A 22,768-nucleotide genomic window follows, 5' to 3' on the forward strand; every position below is an offset into this window, starting at 1 on the left:
GCTTGAGAGTATATGAAGACTTTAGTTGTAATTCAGGTTATGAGAAAATAGATTGTAGTTTAATATAAGGCAATCAAGTCTAACATAACATATGAATCACTGTGCAAATATCTCTGGCATTTGACTGATCTGCCTGGTTATGTGACTGAAGTAACACAGGAACTCAGTAGATGCCTTTGTCCATTTGGACCTTTTTTTTTTTTGCTGCTGCAAAAACACTATAGACTGCGTGGCTTAAACAACAAACACTTATTTCTCACAATTCTGGATGCTGACACGTTCAGGATCAAGGCTCCAGCAGATTTGTTGTCTAGTAAGAGTCCCTGTCCCGGTTCTTAGATGCTTGCCTTTTTGCATATGTCAGAATGGGTCAAAGAAAGTTCTTTGGGGCCTCTTTTATTTGGACTCTAATCCCATTAATGAGGGCTTTGCCCTCACCACCTAATCATCTTCCAAATACTCCACCTACGAATACAATATGGGTTAGTTTTTGGTTTCTGAATTTGGGGGGACTTCCCTGGTGGTCCAGTGGTTAAGAAGCTGCCTTGCAATGCAGGGGACATGGGTTCCATCCCTGGTTGGGGAACGAAGATCCTGAAGCCTCTGAGCAACTAAGCCTGTGTGCTGCAATTACTCAGCCCACTCACCACAACTAGAAAGCTGCAATGCAATCAAAGATCTCGCATGCCGCAATTAAGACCCAGCGCAGCCAAATAAATAAATTAATTTTTAAAAAATTTCTGAATTTGGGAAGGCGTGCATTCAGTCTATAGTGGTAGTAAGCATGTGTCACTGTAGTCAGTTATTAAGAACTGTTGCTTGAAATTGTGCCTGGAGTTGGAATATTTTGAGTTAGAAGCTTTCTCTGTGATCATCTGCTTCAATAGCCCACTTTGCAGGTCAGGAAACTGAGGCCAAATAGATGATAGAACTGGCTGGGAGAGGACCCCCCATCCCCCCACCACCACTCAGGTCTTCAACCTCCAGGTCAGAGCTCTTTTCCACCCTGTTTCTCAGGAGACTTCTTTATGAGAGATGGCTCACTGCCAACAGCATATAATAGGACCAGGTTTAGCCTCAGCTGAGGCATAAGAATCTTGTTTTAAATTTATCTTTACACATTTTTTCCACAACCCTTTTCTACCCTTCCCATCCCTTATCCAGTTGCTTTTTGCTTCCGAACTTTTATTTCCCAAATGAGACATTTAACACCTTCATGGGCTTCCCTGGTGGCTTAGATGGTAAAGAATCTATCTGCAATAGAGGAGACCCAGGATCAATCCTTGGGTTGGGAAGATCCCCTGGAGGAGGGAATGGCAACCCACTCCAGTATTCTTGCCAGGAAAATTCCTTGGACAGAGGAGCCTGGTGGGCTATAGTCCTTGGGGTCTCAAAGAATTAGACACGACTGAGCGACTAACACATACACACACAATGAATTCATATCAATTTCGCATTTCAAAACTCTTGCATCCTCCATTTTATTATGGTTAAACAGAATTTTTTAACCCCAAATAATACTGATAGGACTCACAGCTTCCCTTAGGATAAAGCAATTGCGAGGTTTGACTAAGGGGATGGTGAACTTTGGGGGCTTGTTTTATTCTATCAGTTACAGGTGTGTGGCTCTTTTTTGTGATTTTTTTTTAAAGAATAAGATTATTTTTTATTTTAAGCTGCACTGAGTCTTCATTGCTTTGCATGGCCTTCCTCCAGTTGCTGTGAGTGGGGGCTACTCTCTAGTTGCAGTGCTCAGGGTTCTCATTGCTGTGCCTTCTCTTGTTGTGGGCCACAGTCTCTAGGTACAGGGGCTTCAGTAGTTTCAGCACATGGGTTTGGTAATTGTTTCTCACAGGTTCTGGAGCTTGAGCTCAATAATTATAGCACACAGGGGCTTAGCTGCTTCATGGAATATGGGATCTTCCCAGGCCAGGGATTGAACCCATGTTCCCGTCATTGGCAGGTGGATTCTTATCCACTGGGCTGCCAGGGAAATCCATGTGTGGCTGTTTATTTTACCTAGTCCATAGCAGGCCTTGAACTTTGAGCATGTGTGCATAAGGGCCAATGGTAAATAGATGGCACAGCAGATTTGCCAGAGTTCTGGGGGAAGTCTTTCACTCAGTTTCATACATTGTCAAAGCATTGACCCCCTTAGTCACAGAAACTCACACTCTGGACACTGCACACACATAGATTTCGAAGTTCACACCTGTCTGTCTCTTCCCTGCCTTTTGGATCTTTCACCACCCTGACGCAGTCCTGCCATCCACAAGTATGCATGTCCTGCTTTGCTGTCCACTCCACCCAAGGACCACAATCAACAGGAAGATACTTCCTCAAATAAATCCTCATGGTGATGCCATAAGATCTTCCCATTACACAACCACTGAGTGTTTTTCTTCCCTTAAAAAAAAAAAAAAAAAAGGCGGGGTTTTAAATAGCTCCTTTATGTTTATTTTCCCTTTATTCTTAATTATATTAAATACCCATATATCCCTTCCCTGAGTATTCATTTAGAAAGAAGATTTTGTAATAGTCACATTTAATTTATCAGGGTGCAATAATTTGTGTTTCCCAATCATCTTGCCGACTTTGGTTCATTATACTATTGTTTCACATGAGTAAGTTAGCAAAGTTTGGATTGATTGACTCTAATTAACTAAAACTGGTTCCAGGCTGTGCATCTATTGTCATGGTAGCTAGTTGCAAAGCCCTAAACCAAGCACAATGGTGCTATAAGGTAATATTGATTTGAAAACTGGAGATAATATATAACCTTGAACTTATCACTTTTTGGGAAACAGACTAAAACAAAAAAGGTGAGGGGAAGAGAAGGGAGCAGTATTAAGATAGTCTTTCAGGACACTTGGGAATATAAATTGGAGTTTTCAGTGGGTTTGCTTCATTTTTGTTTTTCCTGTCCAGATATAATCACAGATATGTTGAATTACAAAGTAATTCCAAGGTCAGTTGCCAGAAGAGTAAAGATCTCATGATCTTTGAAACTGTGAAGACATGAGATACACTTGCTGACGAACAGTCTGAGATCCACCAAAAAATTATGGGAAGACCTCCATTTTGGTAGAGGAAACCTTTCTAGCCATTAGTCATAGAGACGTAGAATTGTTTGAAATTTAATCTCTTCTCTGTTGCTGATTTTTATAGTCAATAATGACCCTCTGCTTGAGATTACATGTTTTTTTTTTTGACAGTATGACCAACTGGAAAAAATTATTGCATTTACCTCTGATAAGCATGAACAAATACCACCCTTGCTCTTACTGCCAGACAGGAATCAAGTTAAAAAAAACTGCAGAGCAGAATGCCACAGTGAGCTCCATCAGTGGATTTTTAGCATCCCTGCGTAATATGCTACGGCTTCTGTTTCTGCTCTTAAAACTCCAGTTAGGATAGAATTTGATTGCTGTTGCCCACATTTTCATTTCCATAGTCCTCATTTCAGAGCTTCAGGACCCCTGTCTTCCATGGCACCCTTATCAACTGAGCTGCTTCCTCCTTCACTCTTTCACTTCTCTCCAAGTTCCAGAGAACAGCCTTTGTGTCTTGACAGGCAGGTGATGTGAAAGTGTAGCTCCTGTGCTAAAAGAGCCTTGCTTGAGAAGTCTTCTGTCAGAATGTTGAAAATACCAGAAGCATTTCCGGTTTACCCAGATGCTTCCTTCCTTTGTCCTGTGTTGAAGTCTCTTTGGAAACTGTGGACAGGCAACTCTTATGTTGACCAGTATCTTCTCCATTTTATTACTTGAGTGTTTTTAAATGTTTTGTGGCTATTGTAGCCCTGTGAGAAAGGACCAATTTCCAAACGTCACAGTGAAAGGAGCCTATATTAGTGAGTGTTTTCCAGAGAAACCAAATCAATATTGTGCATGTAAATATGGGGAGATGGTTCAGGTGATTATGGAGGCTGGCAAGTTAAAAATCTACGATGCAGATCATCAGCTGGAAACCTGGGAAGAGCTGATGTTATAGTTCAAATCCACAGACTATTAGGCTGGAGAACCAGGAGAAGTTGACTTTGTAGTTCAAGCCCAAAGGCCTTCTGCAGCAGAGTTCTCTCTTGCTTGGGGGAGGTCAATCTTTTGTTCTAACCAGGGCTTCACCTGATTGGATGAGGCGCACCCTCATTATGGAGGATAATCCGCTTTACTCAAAGTTCACCAATTTAAAATGTAAATCTCACTCACAAACATTCTCACAGAAACATCCAGAATCATTCTTGACCAAATATCTGCACACAGTGGCCCAGCCAAGCGGACACACCTCGAGGCTCACCCAAAGTCACGGGCTGAGGAGCCAGAGAAGACAAAGGGGGGGAAGGAAAGTGACACAAAGTTGTTTTTGAGGAGAAAAAGGACAAGACCACTGAGCCCTCCCAGGTTTTGAAGCGGTTTAAACGGTCAACCACACGAACATGGTACACACAACGCACGCGTGTCTTTCTTCTTGAAAAGTTTAGTAACAAGAAGTCCTCACACCCGCTTGTTGACGTGCCGTGAGGGGCCATGGCAGTTCTGAAACAGCAGACACCAGCCCTGATCTAGTAAAATGACAGGCAGGAAAGGCCCTCTCAGACTCCGTCCTCTGACTCCCTCTACTGAGCAGGTGGCTGCACACATCTACCCCAGAGAATTTCTGCTCCTCCCACCCTTCTTTCCAGAATTCAAAACAATTCAAAAGGTCTCTGCCGTATTTGCAATTCCCACCGCCGTAACACTAGTTACAGTGGACTCACTTCCTACCAAGAGGAAAGCAGGTATCACATCTCTTGCTGGTAAAATATCTGTCTTAACATCTTCAAATCAAACAACAGTCGTTCCTTAAGTCCCTTCCTGTTGCCCAGTACAGAGGAGCATGCAAAGAAAGGATTAAACATAGGCCTTGCATATGAGAGCTGAATGGAGAAGGGAATGGCAACCCACTCCAGTGTCCTTGCCTGGAGAATTCCATGGACAGAGCCTGGTGAGCTACAGTCCATGGGATCACAAAGAGTCAGATACAACTGAGTGACTAACACTATGAGAGTCGAAGCTTTTGAACTGTGCTTTTGCACTGTGGTGTTGGAGAAGACTCTTCAGAGTCCCTTGCACTGCAAGGAGATCCAACCAGTCCATCCTAAAGGAAATCAGTCCTGAATATTCATTGGAAGGACTGTTGCTGAAGCTGAAACTCCAGTATTTTGGCCTCCTGATATGAAGAACTGACTCATTGGAAAAGACCCTGATGCTGGGAAAAATTAAAGGCAGGAGGAGAAGAGGATGACAGAGGATGAGATGGTTGGATGGCATCATCAACTCGATGGACGAGAGTTTGAGCAGGCTCTGGGAATTGATGGACAGGGAAGCCTGGTATGCTTCAGTCCATGGGGTTGCAAGGAGTTGGACATGACTGAGTGACTGAACTGAACTGAAGTGATGAGAGCTTATAATTTGGTACAGAAGTAAGTCTAATAATAGGTAGCAAATAAAAGGGGGGGACTGTCTTCAGACAAGAAATTCTGTCAGAGTTCATAGGTGATGGCTTTTAAGTATAAAATGGGGTGGCCACTTTTCTACTTGTTGTTAAATGTTGCAAAATTTGTTTAGATTGATTATGTCAAGAATTAGCTCATTCTAATTCAAATCATTCCAATTTCTCTCAATGATTGTATGTTTTCTTAGTGTCTATTTATTCAACATAGCAGTCAAGTTTATCAAAACTATATGAAATTTGGGGTTGGTAGATCCAAGTTATTAGAATGCATAAACAAGGTCCTATTGTATAGCACAGTAAACTATATCCAGTCTCTTGGGATAAAGCATAAAGGAAAAGAACATTAAAATATATATAAACATGTATATTTGTGTATAACTGAGTCACTTGCTATACAATGGAGATTGGCACAATATTGTAAATCAGCCATACTTCAATAAAAAATAAAATATTAATAGAAAGAATGGGGGAAAAAAAACCTATGGCAACCCTAAGGAAAGAATTTTGATGAATAAGATGATTTGGAGTATTTCCCTATAGAATGGAATGCATCTTTATACTTGTAAATTCTTAAGTTACCTCGTGAGGGAGGAACCCATTTTACCCCCTGCCCCCAAAATTGTAAGTATCATTATTAGATGAATCTCTAATATGGTTTTGGGACTTTCCAGGTGGCAATAGTGATAAACAATCTGCCTACCAATGCAGGAGATGCAAGAGATGAGGGTTTGATTCCTGGGTCAGGAAGATACCCTGGAGGAGGGCACAGCGACCCACTCCAGTTTTCTTGCCTGAAAAATTCCATGAGCAGAGAAGCCTGGCAGGCTACATTCCATGGGGTTGCAAAGAGTTGGATACGACTGAGCAACTGAGCACATAATATGATTTTATCAATGTTAGAAAACGCCGCGGGAAGAAAGAGCCACCTCTAAGGACCGTTGATGAAGGCCTTTATTGGGCGGTCGCTCTCCGGCAGAACTCCCGGGGGCGGGTGAGCGAAGAGACAAAGGGAGTCTGCGAGGTATGAGGGGTGGGGAGAGGTTTTATAGCCAGGGCCGGCGTCCAAGCCAGGTTTTTCCATATAAGGAAGAAAGCGCGGGCTGCAGCGGCAGTTGGTGTCCAACGGCTCCCTGTCGGTACCTGATTGGATCAGGCTGCAGGGGGTCGGTCCCCGGAAGTTTAGTCAGCCTCCGGAACTTGTCTGCGGCACTTTTCCGGGGCAAGCCTCAACATGCCCGACCTTTCAATCAATATTCTCCTCTAACTCTAACTTACAGAAGAAAAATAGACCATGTTTAGAAATTATATTGGATGACCTCTGCCCCCTGCCCCTCTAATGATTTTTGGAAATCTGAAATGATGTTGGGTTACTTGGGATGGCAAACTGATCTCAGCAGCCTTGATTTGTCCACCCCCCTCTCAGCACTGGAGGAATCTAGAAGCCAAAACAATTTCAGGGAGACCGATTCTGAACTGAAGTGCAAGTGTGTTTACTGAGGAGCCTGGGTCCTCAGAATGAGGCTGGAAGCTCATCATCTCTGTACACTAGTGCCAAATCAAATCTCGGAGACAAGAGTTTTGGGTGGAGTAGGAAAGGACAGCTTTATTACTTTGCCAGACAAAGGGGGGACACAGTGAGCTTCTGCCTTGAGAGAGGAGGTGTCCCTATGTGGAGAGGATAGTGAGAAAGTTTATAGTATTGGTTCAAAGAGGGTGTGATCAGCTTTTGGACATTCTGAGGGGTTGGTGGTGAGGTAAGTAGGAGTCAGCATTAATCAATCCTCAGGTTCTAACTGGTCTGGGGTCCACAAGCTGTGGGCTGCACACCATTGTTAATCACTAACTTCTCCCACCTGGATGGGGTTTCAGTAACTGAAAAACAGTTCAAAGATATTGTGTGCATCTGTTGATGGGGAACCAGGACCTTGCCCCAAGGCTATGCTATTGTTTTTCTTGTTTGTTTTCCCCTGGTCTCACATCCCCTCCCTTCCCTAATTAACATTGGCTTGAATTTGCCCACTGGAACTCAGGGAAGGTCATGAAGGTTGAATGAAGGCTGTTTCCTGTAATCAAAGAAATGGGGGACACAGAGAGGCTTTGAACCCAGGAACCCCACAGGGCCCTGCTCAGTATCAAGAGTGAGCGGATGTAACTGGGAAGATGTCAAGATGTTGCTGAAGTACTTGAAAGTTGAACCTGGAAAAAAGTCCTAAATGTCATATCTGAAGGGCAAACTAAATAGTACTGAACAAAATCAGTGTTGGAGAATGAGCGTGTAGGAAGGGCTACAGCAGCATGGAATTCAGTGTGAAGGTAAGTCAAGGAGAGTAGGTCAGAACTAAAGATTTTGAATGAGGACTGCATGTTAGTGTATTCCTTTCATGCAGTTTGCTGTTTGTCCTAGCAGGATGGTCAAAGCAGCATAATAGGAGGCAAAGCCAAACTCCAAGCCAGCCCCATGTTCTCACCCTTCCAGTGACAGATACCCATCAGACAAGCCTGTGGCTTCTAATTTTTTTCTTTCTCTGAAATGTGAGACACTGAATCTGAGATGACACAAAATAGATCTGTTGATTCTCATCAAAATTGGAGAATGTCTGAGAGGTAGTGAACTTAATGCTCTGCTAAGTGTGGCTCAAGGACCAGTAGCATCTGAATCACCTGGGAGCTTGTTGGAAAGGCAAACTCTCAGTCCCCTGTCCATCTGCTGTATTAACATTTTATTAAGATTCCCAGGTAATTCATGTGTATATGGTGCTAGTTGTAAAGAACCTGCCTGCCAAGGCAGGAGATGTAAGAGATTTGGGTTCGATCCCTGGGCTGGGAAGATCCTTGGAGGAGGGTATGGCAACCCACTCCAGTATTCTTGCCTGGAGAATCCCATGGACAGAGGAGCCTGGCCAGCTATGGTCCATAGGACCCCACAGAGTCTGACAAGACTAAAGTGACTTAGCACACACGAACAATAATAGAAAAATTATATTTGATCAGTAAATATTGAATGAATGAATGAATATGTTTCACCTTGAATTGAAAATGTTTGTCCACAAATTATTTGGACTAGCTAGATAATAAATCGATGTCTTCCACAGTCAGTCCTAATGTTAAATAAAAGACTTTGGTATCATATAGGCCTCTGTTTTCTAGGCTAAATGTGTCCGGCTCCTTCAATAACTTCTCATGTGTTGAGGTGTGTAGGTTCCTCACCATCTGGGCACCTTCTTCTGGCCACAGGTTGGATTTGAAGGCTGTGATCCAGGAGCAGACTTGTCTCCGGATGAGCCTCTGCGCACACAGTCCAGGGAACACGAGCTGGTGACATTTCTCTGCTTCTGCCCTAGGCTTTCCTAATTCAGTCAACTGGTTGTCACGTCACTAAAAATAGGAAGTTTGAACTTGGAATCCTTTATTTTTTTTCTGTCTGAGGTTATTTTGCTTACCACAAATGAAGGCCACAGAAGCTAAATATATGTCTACTTGAATGATGACTTTATAGCAATAAAATGAGCCCACAGAGGCTAATGACTCTGTAATCAGCTTTTTCAACCACTTTTTATATTGGGCATAATTTTCTCTCTCTCTGAGAAATTCTACATCATTTATCACTAGACTAACGTGAGCGAAAGGGGAAAGGCATGAGCTGAGAGATTAGAGGCCACTGCCTGTCTGCTATTAAATCATAACAGTAAATCTGCCCAGAGGAGACTATTCGATTTTGGATACTAGTACAGCAGATCCGCGTGTCCTTTTTCAGTTCAGAATTCTTACTTTGGCATTGGTTTTAAAAATTAGATTTTAAGAAGAATTTATTTTGTTTTTAGTTTAAAAATGATCAATACTATTCCAACTCAGGGCCATTTCTTCTTAAAAAATTTTTTTTACTGGAATATAGCTGATTTATAATGCTGTGTTCATTTCAGGTATATAGCAAAGTGAATCAGTTGCACATATACATACATCCAGTCTTTTTTAGATTCTTTTCCCATGCAGGACATTACAGAGTACTGAGTAGAGCCCCTGTGCTATATAGGTGGTCCTTATTAGTTAACAATTTTTGACATAATAGACTGTGTATTTCAATCCCAGTCTTCCAATTTGTCCTTCCTCCTCCAACCCCTGGTAACTGTAAGTTTATCTTCCACATTGTAACTCTGTTTTGTAGATAAGTTCATGTGTGTGTGCATGCTAAGTTGTTTTAGTCACATTCAACTCTTTGTGACCCTATGGATCTTAGCTTGCCAGGTTCTTCTGTCCATAGGATTCTCCAGGCAAGAATACTGGAATGGGTTGCATGCCCTCCTCCAAGGATCTTCATGACCCAGGTATTGAACCCACATCTCTTACTTCTGCATTGGCAGGCAGGTCCTGGCTATTGTAAACAGTGCTGCGAGACTCAGGACCATTTCTAAAGCTCCTTTTCTTGTTCTCTACCACCTCCTGGTTGCCATCAAGGGAAAGGGATCACACTCTCCCTGGTGACCTGCTTGCAAATTGATCTTTGGTAAGTCTGAAGTCAGACATTCTTTTAGGAGTGAGGTTATTATTTAACTGATGATGTACCTGTGCTCTAGACAACACCTTCTGAGTACCACTGCCTTTCCTACTTAGTAATATCATCTTATGTAGACATCTTATGTAGACGAAGCTCCATGGGCATTCTGGAGTTCATTGCTCTCGGGCCTGGTTTACAGGCCGTTTTGACTCAATATCCTCTGCTTACTCCTCCAGATCTGCCACCTCCCTTCCCTTCCCTGCTGTCTGCCTTGGGAGGTGGATATGCACAGATTACGACAATTACGACAATGGGCTTCCTTGCTCTCTCCCTCCCCTTATCCCTTCTGTCTAGCTCCACTTCTGTTAGCCTGGGATTGTTGCTCCATCCCTTGGTTCCTATATGTCTTACTCATGTCTTTATCATCAGTAATTTGTATATCAACCCTCCTAGAATTATTCTAATTTGACAGTATCACCTCTTTCTTTGTCCCCTTATCTGATTGCAACACCTGTTCATTCATTCTGTCTTGTTTTTATTATTTGTTATTATTTACTTATTTATGTAGCAAGCACTAACACATTATTTATGGTTTACCAATCATTCAACTACATTTCTTTAGAGTTCATTCTCTACAATACAGTCAGTAAGCTTTAGATAAAGTTAACCCATGAGTTCTTTCTTTTAGTTATGCCATTTCCTTTTGGGATAAAGACTAGTAATTGGGAGATAGGTATTACCTGTCATCTTAAGAGATGTTGGTTACCCTTGACACTGAATAAGAGCCTTGTTTCATATTGTGTGTGTGCTCAGTCATGTTTAACTCTTTGCAACCCCATGGACTGTATCCCACCAGACTTCTCAATCCATGAAATTCTGCAGACAAGAATACTGGAGTGGGTAGCCATTCCCTTCTCCAGTGGATCTTCCTAACCCAGGGATCAAACCTGAGTCTCCTGAATTGCAGACAGATCCTTTACCATCTGAGCCACCAACTGAATTTCAAAGTATAAGTAACAAACTTAATTGTTTTAAATCAAAAGACTCATATAAACAGAAGATAAGACTTGTTCTGTTGGTGCCAATAACTGAGCTGTCCACTCCCTCCTAGCCTCATTTTTTCCCTAGATCTGGTCTTTGGCTAGTAACTTGGTTTTGATGGTGACATATAAAGGCAACCTCGACCACCTCTCAACAAAATATTGTCTGTACTCATATAAGTAATAGTTGCCAGCAAAAAGATAAGAGGATTTCACTCCTTAGGCTTACCTTAAGAAGAGATATCCTTTACTAGGCCTAGAGCCCTTTTCCAGCACTCTTTCTACAACTCCGTATTTGTCTTCCCTGGCCATGCAGTTTCCCTCACTCTGGACAAGGACGTGGCCGACCCAACTGAGAAGGGTAGAGGCTGACCCCAAGCTGGAACCTGGGTGTTGACTGTGGAGTGACCTGTGGTTCTGGGGTGACTTCACTGCCTGCAGCCATTGGGATCTGGACCTGCCTGGTCTGATTTGAGCAGCCGTTCTGTCCCACGACCACAGAAGGCAGAGACCATAGTCACATCTCTGTCTCCCCCAGAGCAGCTTCTACACATTGTTCTTAGTAAATATCTGGCCATGTTTTTCCAGCTGGTTCAATTTAATTCCAAGGGTCCCTTCTCCCCATTTTGTCTTTTTTCATGAAGTATACATTTTTAGGTGGAAATAAATCAATGAAATGCAAAAACATCCTGTCTATTTGGGTAAAGCCAGAGCAAAGATTACTTTCAGGATTGGAAAGACAGGGTCCTTTCATCTGCGGCTTCCTCAGGCTTTGATTGTACACAGTAACATGACTTTTCAGCAGTGATGGTGAAGTGTTTAATTTCTATTAAAGACATCTTTAGCTGCGTTAATAACAGTTAAGTGACATGACCAAGGATGTAGAAGTTTTGCTGTTCAATAAAGTGACAAGAATATATGTCTAGGGTTGTACAAAATCACATAGGATCTACAAAAATTCTAAATAATAAATGAGTTTTGAAAGATTTCAGGATAAAAGGTTTATGTGCAAAAGTATTTGTATATACTAACAATTGATTTTCTCAAATTAAAATTTAAAATACCTCATGTGCTATAGTATACTATGAAAAATATAAAATACTTAAGAATAAACCTGAAAATATACACAAAAGACCTGTGCACTAAAAAATACAAAATTTTGCTGTGAGGAATTAAGGATGATAAGCAGGTACACTGTTTTCATCGGTTGAAAGACAATATTATTTAGATATTAGTCCTAAAACTGATCTAGAGATTCAATTCAATTCCAATCAAAATCTCAACAGGTTTTTTCTTTTCTTCTTTTTTTGAGGAGTAAAAATTGACAAATTGATTTTGCTACTTACATGAGAAAAAGAACAAGGCTGGCCTAACACTTTTGAGTTTAAGATTTAACTAAGCAATTAAGACAGTGTGGTATTCTTATCAAAACAGACAATAAGCAATGAAACAGTCTACGGACAACTGGTTTTTGACAAAGGTATAATTAAAGGCAATTCAGTGGATAAAATATGTTCTTATCAATAAGTGATACTGGAAAAATTAGATATCCATATATGAGAAAATGATCTTTGACCATATCTCAAAAATAAGTCAAATGGATGATGAAACCAACTATAAAACCTAAAAGAGTAAAACTTCTGGAAAAACACGGGAGAAATTTTGTAACCTTGGCTTAGGTGAAGATGTCATAGACATGACCCCAAAAAAGGAGGACCCATAAAAGGAAAAACTGATAATTTACATTTCATGAAAATTAAAAACACCGCCCCCTGCCCCGACACCAAAAAACAGTTATGTGAATGAAATGTCACAACTTGTCACAGGCTGGAAAAAATATTTTCAAAGCTTCTGTTTGTTATAGAATTGTATATAGGATAGCAAAAGAACTCTATAAAGCAACAGTGAGAAAACAAACACCCTAATTAAAAATGGGCAAAAATTTAAACAGGAAGTTCACCAGGATATGTGGATGGCAAATAAGCATATCAAAAGAGGTTCAACATTAGACTTCAGGGAACTACAAGCTACAAAGACTGCAGGGTGCTGTTATACAACTATTAACATGGCCAAAAGTTCAAAGACTGACCACACAGTGTAGACAAGGATATAGAGGAACTAGAACTTCCATACACTGCAGATGGGCATATAAAATGGTTCACCCACTTAGGACAAGAGTTTGATTGAGTCCTTAAAAAGTTAAATGCATACCTATCATATGATCCAGCCATTCCACTTGCTTTGTATATGAATATTCATTTGTAGCAGTCTTATTTGTAATAGCCCAAACTGGAAATAACCCAAATGCTCATGAACAGATGAACACATTTTTCATCTGTATGCTAAGTCACTTCAGTCGTGTCCGACCCTGTGTGACCCCATAGACAGCAGCCCACCAGGCTCCCCCGTCCCTGGGATTCTCCAGGCAAGAACACTGGAGTGAGTTGCCATTTCCTTCTCCAATGTGTGAAAGTGAAGTCGCTCAGTCATGTCCGACTCGTAGCAACCCAATGGACTGCAGCCTACCAGGCTCCTCCGTCCATGGGATTTTCCAGGCAAGAGTACTGGAGTGGGGTGCCATTGCTTTCTCCTTCATCTGTATAGAACACATCTATACAGGGGAATTCTGCAGTAAAGAAAAATAATGAACTCTTAATATACACAAAAACTCTGGGTGGATCTCAAAATAATGCTGACTGCAAAGCTAGACAAGAAAAGAATAAATGCTGTTTGATCTATTCTACTTAAAATTCTAAGAAATGCAAACTAATTTATGGTGACAAAAGAGATGAGTGGGTTTCTAGGGACAGGGTAGGGGTAGGAGGTGGGGAGGGACTACGGAGCTTACCTAGGGGCTGAGGAAATGCTGGAGTGATGGATGTATTCATTAGGTTGATTGCGATGGTGGTTTCATGGGGATATGTGCTGTGCTTAGTCGTGTCTGGCTCCTTGTGGCTGCATGGACTGTATAGCCCACCAAGGCTCCTCTGTCCCCGGGATTTCCCAGTCAAGAATCCTGGAGTGGGTTGCCATTGCCTCCTCCAGGGGATCTTCCCGACCCAGGGACTGAACCTGTGTTTCTTGTGTCTCCTGCACGGGCCTTGCAATGGCCTCTTGACCACTGTGCTACCTGGGAAGCCAGTTGATGGATATATATGTTATGTCAAAAAATTTTCTTGTGCACTTTAAAGATGTGCTCTTCACATTGACTATATGTCGTTAAAAGGAGAGATGGGGGAAAAGAGGATGATGTAGTTCTGAGACAAATGCAATTTCTCTGCATTCTTACAAAATAGCCCTGGGCTGTGAGCAGCTTCCATACTGATTTCCTCTCATCTCCCCGACTCTTTCCCTTCTTTCCTTCTCGTCTTCCTGTCTCACTCCCTTCTTTCTTTCTTTCCATTGTGATATTAAAAATTTATCTTAACAGTTATCTTCCTCATTTCTGAAAAGAATTCTTGAAATCCCTTAGGATGGCAGGGGATATCTTAGCACCTGGAGTAGCAGGAGAAAAGGAAATGAAAGAAATACTTCAGTTGCTTTGCATCAGACCCGAGCACTTAGGAGTGGAGAGAACAGAGAATAGACAACAGAGAACTGATAAGGGAAACATGGCAACACCATAGGAGAATTTTTCAGCCCTGGGGATGTCTGGGGCAGCAGGAAAAAATCTACCTGCCAATATAGGAGATGCAAGACATGCAGGTTCACTTCCTGGGTCAGGAAGATCCCCTGGAGAAGGATATGGCAACCCACTCCAGTAATCTGGCCTGGAAAATTCAATGGAGAGAGGAGCCTGGTGGGCTACAGTTCATGGGGTCCCAGAGTCAGACACGACTGACCACACAGCAAGATAATAGTACATTTTAATTGCGTTGGTGATAGAAAATCTCTCTGTGGAAAGGTTCTGTGAAAGATTTGGCTTTGTCCTCTCACAGCTTTCAGATATGCTAAATTTCAAAAAAATTCCAATATGATATGACGAGTATGATGACAGTGGAAATACTTGAGGTTGGTGCGTGTCCTGGCTCCAGCATTTCCACATGGGGTAAGCTGGTGATACCCATGTGGCAGCAATGGTTGTGACCTTGAAGCAAGCTCTCCCCCTTTGTCTCTCTCTAGCACTTTACCTAAGAGCTATATAAAAATCATAAAAAATAATAACATGAAAATAATAAAACAAAATGTCCATTATCGACATCAAATAATGTCAGACAGTGAGTTTTTGAGGATGCTGAAGCTCCGGCACTCCACACACACCTTGGTATCTCTATGCCCGATGTGGTATACCTCCAGGATGGCTCCCCGAATGTCCCTTCATTAGGTTATGGAGGATGTGCAGGAGCTCATGAGACAGATATCACGGGGTGCGATCTTCTCTACAGTTGTTGTTCAGTTACTCAGCTGTGTCCGACTCTTTGTGACTCCATGGACTGCAGCACACCAGGCTTCCCTGTCCTTCACCATCTCCTGGAGTTTGCTCCAACTCATGTCTATGGAGTTGGTGATACCATCTAATTATATCATTCTCTATCACCCCCTTCTCCTCCTGCCCTCAGTCTTTCCCAGCATCAGGGTCTTTTCCAGTGAGTCAGCTCTTCGCATCAGATGGCCAAAGTACTAGAGCTTCAGCTTTAGCATCAGTGCTTCCAATGAGTAGTCAGGATTGATTTCCTTCTGGTTTGATTGGTTTTATCTCCTTGTTGTCCAAGGGACTCTCAAGAGTCTTATCCAGCATCACAATTTGAAAGCATCAGTTCTTCGGTGCTCAATCTTCTTTACAGTTCACCTCTCACATTTGTACGTGACTGCTGGAAGAACCACAGCTTTGACTACATGGACCTTTGTCTGCAAAGTGATGTCTCTGCTCTTTAATATGCTGTCTAGGTTTGTCATAGCTTTCCTTCCAAGGAGTAAGAAATTTCTCTTTTGACCCATCTCTACGGCTTTGGACCTTATGTGAGTAATTCATTCAAGGTCTCAGTTTTTAAAATCTCTAATATGAGGTAAAATAACACTTGGAAGAAATTGTAAGGTTCAATTCAGTTCAGTCTCTCAGTCATGTCCAACTCTTTGTGACCTCATGGATTGCAGCATGCCAGGCCTCCCAGTCCATCACCAACTCCTGGAGTTTACTCAAACTCATGCCCATTGAGTCAGTGATGCCATGCAGCCATCTCATCCTCTGTTGTCCCCTTCTCCTCCTGCCTTCTATCTTTCCCAGCATCAGCATCTTTACCAAGGAGTCAGTTCTTCGAATCAGGTGGCCAAAGTATTGGAGTTTCAGCTTCAACATCAGTCCTTCCAATGAATATTCAGGACTGATTTCCTTTAGGATGGACTGATTGAATCTCCTTGCAGTCCAAGGGACTGTCATGAGTCTTCTCCCACACCACAGTTCAAAAGCATTCAATTTATCAATTTTAAGGTTATAAACTGCATATATTTAAAAAAACACAGCAGCTGGTACCTAGTATCTATGTAATCATTTTAATTTATTTTTATTGCTGTTTTCCCCAGGGTTCAAATTATTACCTGAGATTAAATTTCAACACTTAGGGAAGGAAGGGTCATGGAAGTTCTCAGATAGGGATGCTATTCAAATAAAAAAAGAAAAAAATATATAGGTTTGATTCTTACTGGGTGTGCAACTCTGTCACTGGCTTTTGGCAGATTTGCCGAAGATTTCAGCACATCTAAGAAGTGCATGAATTGGAGAAGACCAAACCGGCACATAAAGCAACTAGACAATGGTATCATGTAGTCGATTACTGGTATGTGCTGCATAGGCAAGAGATGTCATAGGACCCTGATGTTACTAGCATCCTGTTGTCTTTCCAAGTCTCTGTAGAGAATGATATAAGCAATTCAATGCAACGTGCAAAGTACTAAGTGGTCCCCTAGTGGTCAGAAAGAGTTAATACTACATCTACCATGAGGGGAACAAGTAAGAACATTATTTATTTTCTCTTGCTTCCCAGAGTATCTTCATTTGAGTTGATAAGAGTTTCTGACTCTAAATCAATTCATTATTCAACTATAGGCAACTGAAATTATTTCCTCCAATATTATTAATCACATTGACCATCCTGTTCCCCAATATACTCCTGAACTCACATTTCTCATGGCTTATAAATTTGTACAGATTGTGCATTTATTTGTCAGACTTCTCATATTAAGATATAAACCTTTTTGAAGAAAGTAACTGAGTTACTGCTATCAGGGGGTAATGTGCATTCTGGCGTTCCCAGGACAGTCCTGGATTATGCTTGATGGCCCGGTGTAATTTTAAATATTACCCTCTTTTGTGATCAGAATTGCTCCAGTCTCAGTAATAAACTGTATGGTTCCTTGAGTGCCATCCTTTGCTCCTTTCTGCTCTTTTGTGCCCCACTGAACATTCCAGAAATATCAATATAACTCCTGACCAAACATGAGGCCAGTTTGGATGTGATCTCTCACTCCAGCCAAATCATCAGCACTTATTTGGCTGATTTGGCTGGTTAGGAAGAGGTTCTCTTTTCTCTTAAATAGTCCCCATGTACCCAACTTGCAGTCTCAGAGATGAGGGCCACTGTTGATTGTTGGTGATGAGTGTGCTACTAAGCTCCCTTTTTTGCTTTTCCTCACAAGTTCTCAGTTTCTGAAAGTCACAAGTTGGTTTAATGCTATGACATGTTGGGTAGGACATGCAAAGCCTGGGTGAAACAGAAAACACTTATGTGTTTTCTGAAATATAGTCTATGAAATATACTATTCTGCATGCTGTGATAGGAAAATGAATGTGTTAAAGGTGAAAGATGGTGATCTAGACACCAACATTGAACCAGAACAAGAGAAAATTGTGAACATTTTTGAGATACAGCACAAGGCTTATCCACAATGGCCCAAATGCCACCTTTTATCATAGTCAAAACAAAATGGGCACCTGTGAAACTCAAGAGACACTTTTCAAACTCAAATTCATGCTTGATGTGTTAGAACTAAATTGGTACATTTACAGACTAGTTGTGTGAATGCAACAGGATTGAATTGCTTTGGAATCCAGCAATGGACTTGTGAATGCCTTGTTAAAATGAAGTACACTTGTCTTACTCAGAACAGATTTCTTAGGAAGCATGTCTATCTCCTTACATGATTTGTTTCAAATGATTTAATAAATTCAGCAGCTAAAATAATATCTTAATGAGTGATTCAATTCCAAATGCCAAAATAAAGTTATTACAAATAAAGAGGCATATACAATTATGCTCATAGTCAGAAACTGCTTTGTGTTTTTGATGAAAAATCAGGAATAAAGTATTACTCTAAATAGCTTAAACAATACATTTCCCTTTTTATTTGTTCTCTTTTCCTTCTCATTATCTCTGACCTGTTTCTCCCTCTTTCATGCTGTTACTCACATTTTAACCACATACGTTTTACATGTGAATGAGAATTTGAATTTATGACTATAGGAGATAAATGTACATACATCTACTATAAGTGGTATTGCACTGTTTTCTTTACACCTTGTGATCTTATGTGCATGCTCAGTAGCTTCAGTCGTGTCCAACTCTGTGTGACCCTATGGACTGTAACCCACCAGTCTCCTCTGTCCATGGGATTCTCTAGGCAAAAATAGTGGAGTGGGTTACCATTCCCTTCTCCAGGGGATCTTCCTGATCCAGGAACTGAACCCGCGGCGTCTCCCGCATCAGTCTTCATCGCAGGCAGATTCTCTACCATTGAGCCATCCGGGAAGCCCTGTGATCTTATATTTATGAAGAATAAACCTTAAAAATAAGGATATGCCAGATAGATTATATAATAATAAAATGCATTAAAGGTTATCATTGAAAAAATAAAATTTGGCGGATTTCAGCACCAAGCATTTATAAAATACTTCTGGATGCATTTCATAATACTGAGTACAAACAATTTTATTTAGTAAACCAAAAAGAGGGCTTCACAGATGGTGCTAGTGGTAAAGAACCTGCCTGCCAATGCAGGAGACATAAGAGATGCAGGTTCAATTCATGGACCAGAAAGATTCCCTGGAGGAGGACATGGCAACACACTCCAGTATTCTTGCCTGGAGAATCCTATGGACAGAGGAGCCTAGCAGGCTACAGTTCATAGGGTCACACAGAGTCAGACACAACTAAAGCAACTTAACACATACGCACACAAACCAAAAAGGTGGTCTGCAAGAGCTTGGATGGGAACCATTCTGAGTTTTGTTATGATCACAGAGAGGTAAAAGTCAAAGATCTTCAGTGTGACTATGAGCCATCAATTCTGCTAAAGGATTTCAAACAGAGATTCAGAGGTTATTATTTCATTTTTGCCATTCAAACTTTGACCTAGGATGTATATTTGTTCTTTCGTATAATAAATGCTTAAACTCTTCCTCTTTTGCCACCAATACAATATGCTTAACACTGGGTAGACAGTGTTGAACATGAAACGTGCTTAGTCGCTCAGTCATGTCCAACTCTTTCCAACCATATGGACTGTAGACCACCAGGCTCCTCTGTCTATGGGATTCTCTAGGCAAGAATACTGGAGTGGGTAGCCATTCCCTTCTTTAGGTGATTTTCCTGACTCAGGTATCGAACCTGCATCTCCTGCATTGGTAGATAGGTTCTTTACCACTGAGCCACCAGGGAAGCCCTGAACATGAAATAATTATAGCCAAATATTCAATGAAATAAAATGATTTATCTTAATAGTCCTGTCCAGGATTATGAACTTGGAATGACTGAGCTATTGCAATGGTTGCCTCTGTATTGGTTACTAGAAATCTCAGAACCCTATCTACAAATATATGAGGCTTCTGGATATATTTTGTGCTGATTTTGCTCTTTGGTCCATTTGATTCTTTGTTATGTTTTCCTTCCTCCTAAGATTTAACCTAATTTTGTTTTCTTACTTTAGCATATTAATCTTTGTAAGATGTGTAGAAAAATAATCATATCTAAAAATTTCCTCCAAAGTACACATGTTCTATAAGTGTCTCGTAACCCTTGGGCTTCTCAGGTGGCACCAGTAGTAAAGAACCCGCCTACCCATGCAGGAGACATAAGAGACGCGGATTTGATCCCTGGGTTGGGAAGATTCCCTGGAGAAAGAAATGGTAACCCACTCCAGTATTCTTGGCTGGAGAATCCTATAGGAGCCTGGCAGGCTATAGTCCATAGAGTTGCAAAGAGTTGGACATGACTGAAGTGACTTAGCACGCACACTTAACGCTTACCTTAGTCATCTCAAATTTAATTTCTTCAGAGTGGACATGAAACATTACATATTATCTAATAGTGTAGCATAGAATCGATGATTTATAGAGTGGTTACTTGTTTTCCCCCACTGTGCAAGTCGTTGTCTTTCTGCCAAAATGTCAGAATGTTTTACATAATCTACATTATCACTGTAGTGTAAGCAGAGCAAGAAGACAGAACCTTCTCTAAGGTTTTGTCTGAGGCTCACTTGTGCCGAAGCAAATCAGGAGCTGATAGAATTTCAGCTATGGAAATACAGTTAAAGGCGAGCCTGCTTATTGTAGGCAGAGAGACTCCTCCGCAATTAGTTAAGAAAACCAACACATTTAAAGAAGAATTCATTCTGGTTCTGTGGTCGATCAGTATAGAATAACAATGGGAAACAGAAGACAGTTAAGTGAATGACTAAGAATGTGAGTGGGAAGATCCCCTGGAGAAGGAAATGGCAACTCACTCCAGTACTCTTGCCTGGAGAATCCCATGCACAGAGGAGCCTGGTGGGCTACAGTCCATGGGGTCGCAAAGAGTCGGACACAACTGAGCGACTTCACTTCACTTCACTTCAAGAATGTGAGTGCGAGGACCTCCCTGGAGGTCCAGTGGCTAAGACTCAGTGTTTCCACTACAGGGGGCGTAGGTTCCATCCCTGGTCAGGGAATTACACTCCAACAAAAATTAATTAAAAAATAAAAAGAGAAAAGCTAGCCACTTTAGAAGGTTACAAAATTATCTAATATGGTTGAAATAAATTTACAGAAGAGAAATATAGTCTACTGAATCACCTGAATTGAATCTTCTTTTACACAGTAAACATAATAAATGTATGAGATTCCAAAAACGATTCCACATCCCTCATGCCATGTGGCACAGCCAAATAAAGACATAGTAAAAAATAAAGTAAATGCTAGCAACTAAAAAAGGAGTTAAAAAAGAAATAAAAAAGAATGTGGGAACTCAAGAAGGAGAGCCTCCCCACTTGGGGACAGTAGGCACACAGAGGGGATTTCCTCCCTTGGCATGGAAAAACGGGAGCTCAAAATCCACCCTCTTCATTTATCACTTGTTTCATGATGTCATCCAGTCACTAACTCTTTCTACTGCAATTAGTATTAAATCATGGTCCCCAGGAAACATTTGCTATTAAGACTCTCCAGTTCGGAGCAGGGAATCAACTTCCTTGGAGAATGATGCTTTCTACTAGTTACAGTGAATGTTTGCTTTTCAACTTCCTTTGTAATTTTACTTGGAAAGCTCTGAAAATGAAAAACAATTCTTACTGTGTAAAGAAGATTCAATACAGGTGATTCAGTAGACTATACTTCTCTTCTGTAAATTTATTTCAGCCACATTAGACAATTTTGTAACCTTCTAAAGTGACTAGGTTTTCTCTATTTTATTTTTTAATTGATTTATTTTTATATTCTGATATATTCTGCACCCACTTTCTTCCTCTTTTCTATCTCCTTGTCTTTCTCTCATCTCTAGTTCTTCTATTGCGGTGTTCTTGATTACAGTCAGAATTTTGTGTTTTGAGACTGGTTCAAGATGGCAGAGTGGAAGAATGTGTGCTCACATTCTCCTGCAAAAGCATGGAAATCAACTAGCTGTTGAGCAACCATCGACAGGAGGATGCTGGAACCCACCAAAAAAGCTAACCCACATCCAAAGACAAGGGAGAAGCTGCGACGAGATGGTAGGAGGGGCGCAATCAAGAAGTTTGTGCTGTGACTGAGGCCTGAGGTCAGGTATTGGTGCAGTTACAAAGCCAGTGTCTGTGGTTGAGGTTTTCATTCCGAGTCATGTGATGAGTTGAGCAGAACAACTTATTACATACATAGCCCCATAGATAGTACAGAGGATCTTCCTGTGTGTCTCCACTGGAGAAGCAGAATCAGAAAGACCACTACTAATCTCAGGTCCTACAGGGTTCAGGAGGCTGGGTGAAGGCCAGAACTGCCTTGAATTTCAATATTATTGCATATTAAAGAACACATTTATTAAATATTATAGGGAAAAGCACTTCAGTTTCATTTCTCTAAATTTAATCTTTAATTCATACAAAATGCTCTCCATTTGATATGTTCTAAGAAGATGACCCACATGGTTTCAATGTGATCCACTGATGTCTACCAGTTTAAGAAAATGCTGGATCAGACTGTCAGCTGACACGTGTGCCTAGAGTTGGGGTCACTTTCACACCTGCGAGCTCCTGCCCAGAACTCACTTTCGTTATATCATGAGGGATGTTACTGAAATGACTTTAATTATTTGAAAGACAGATGTGGAGGCAGGATATTGATTTCCTACTACACAATTTCCTTAATATTTGATCGGAAATCCTAAGTTAAACCCATATATTGATGTTGCCAACTTTTTTTCATGATAGAAAACATGGAAATGTCACTTTATGATAATTCTAGGTTTTATGTCTTTTTAACGACGAAGTCATCTAGTATGTATTTTCCCTTGAAACTACTCTAGAC

The sequence above is a fragment of the Odocoileus virginianus genome, chromosome 22, assembly GCF_023699985.2.
Source record: "Odocoileus virginianus isolate 20LAN1187 ecotype Illinois chromosome 22, Ovbor_1.2, whole genome shotgun sequence".
NCBI classification, from domain to species: domain Eukaryota; kingdom Metazoa; phylum Chordata; class Mammalia; order Artiodactyla; family Cervidae; genus Odocoileus; species Odocoileus virginianus.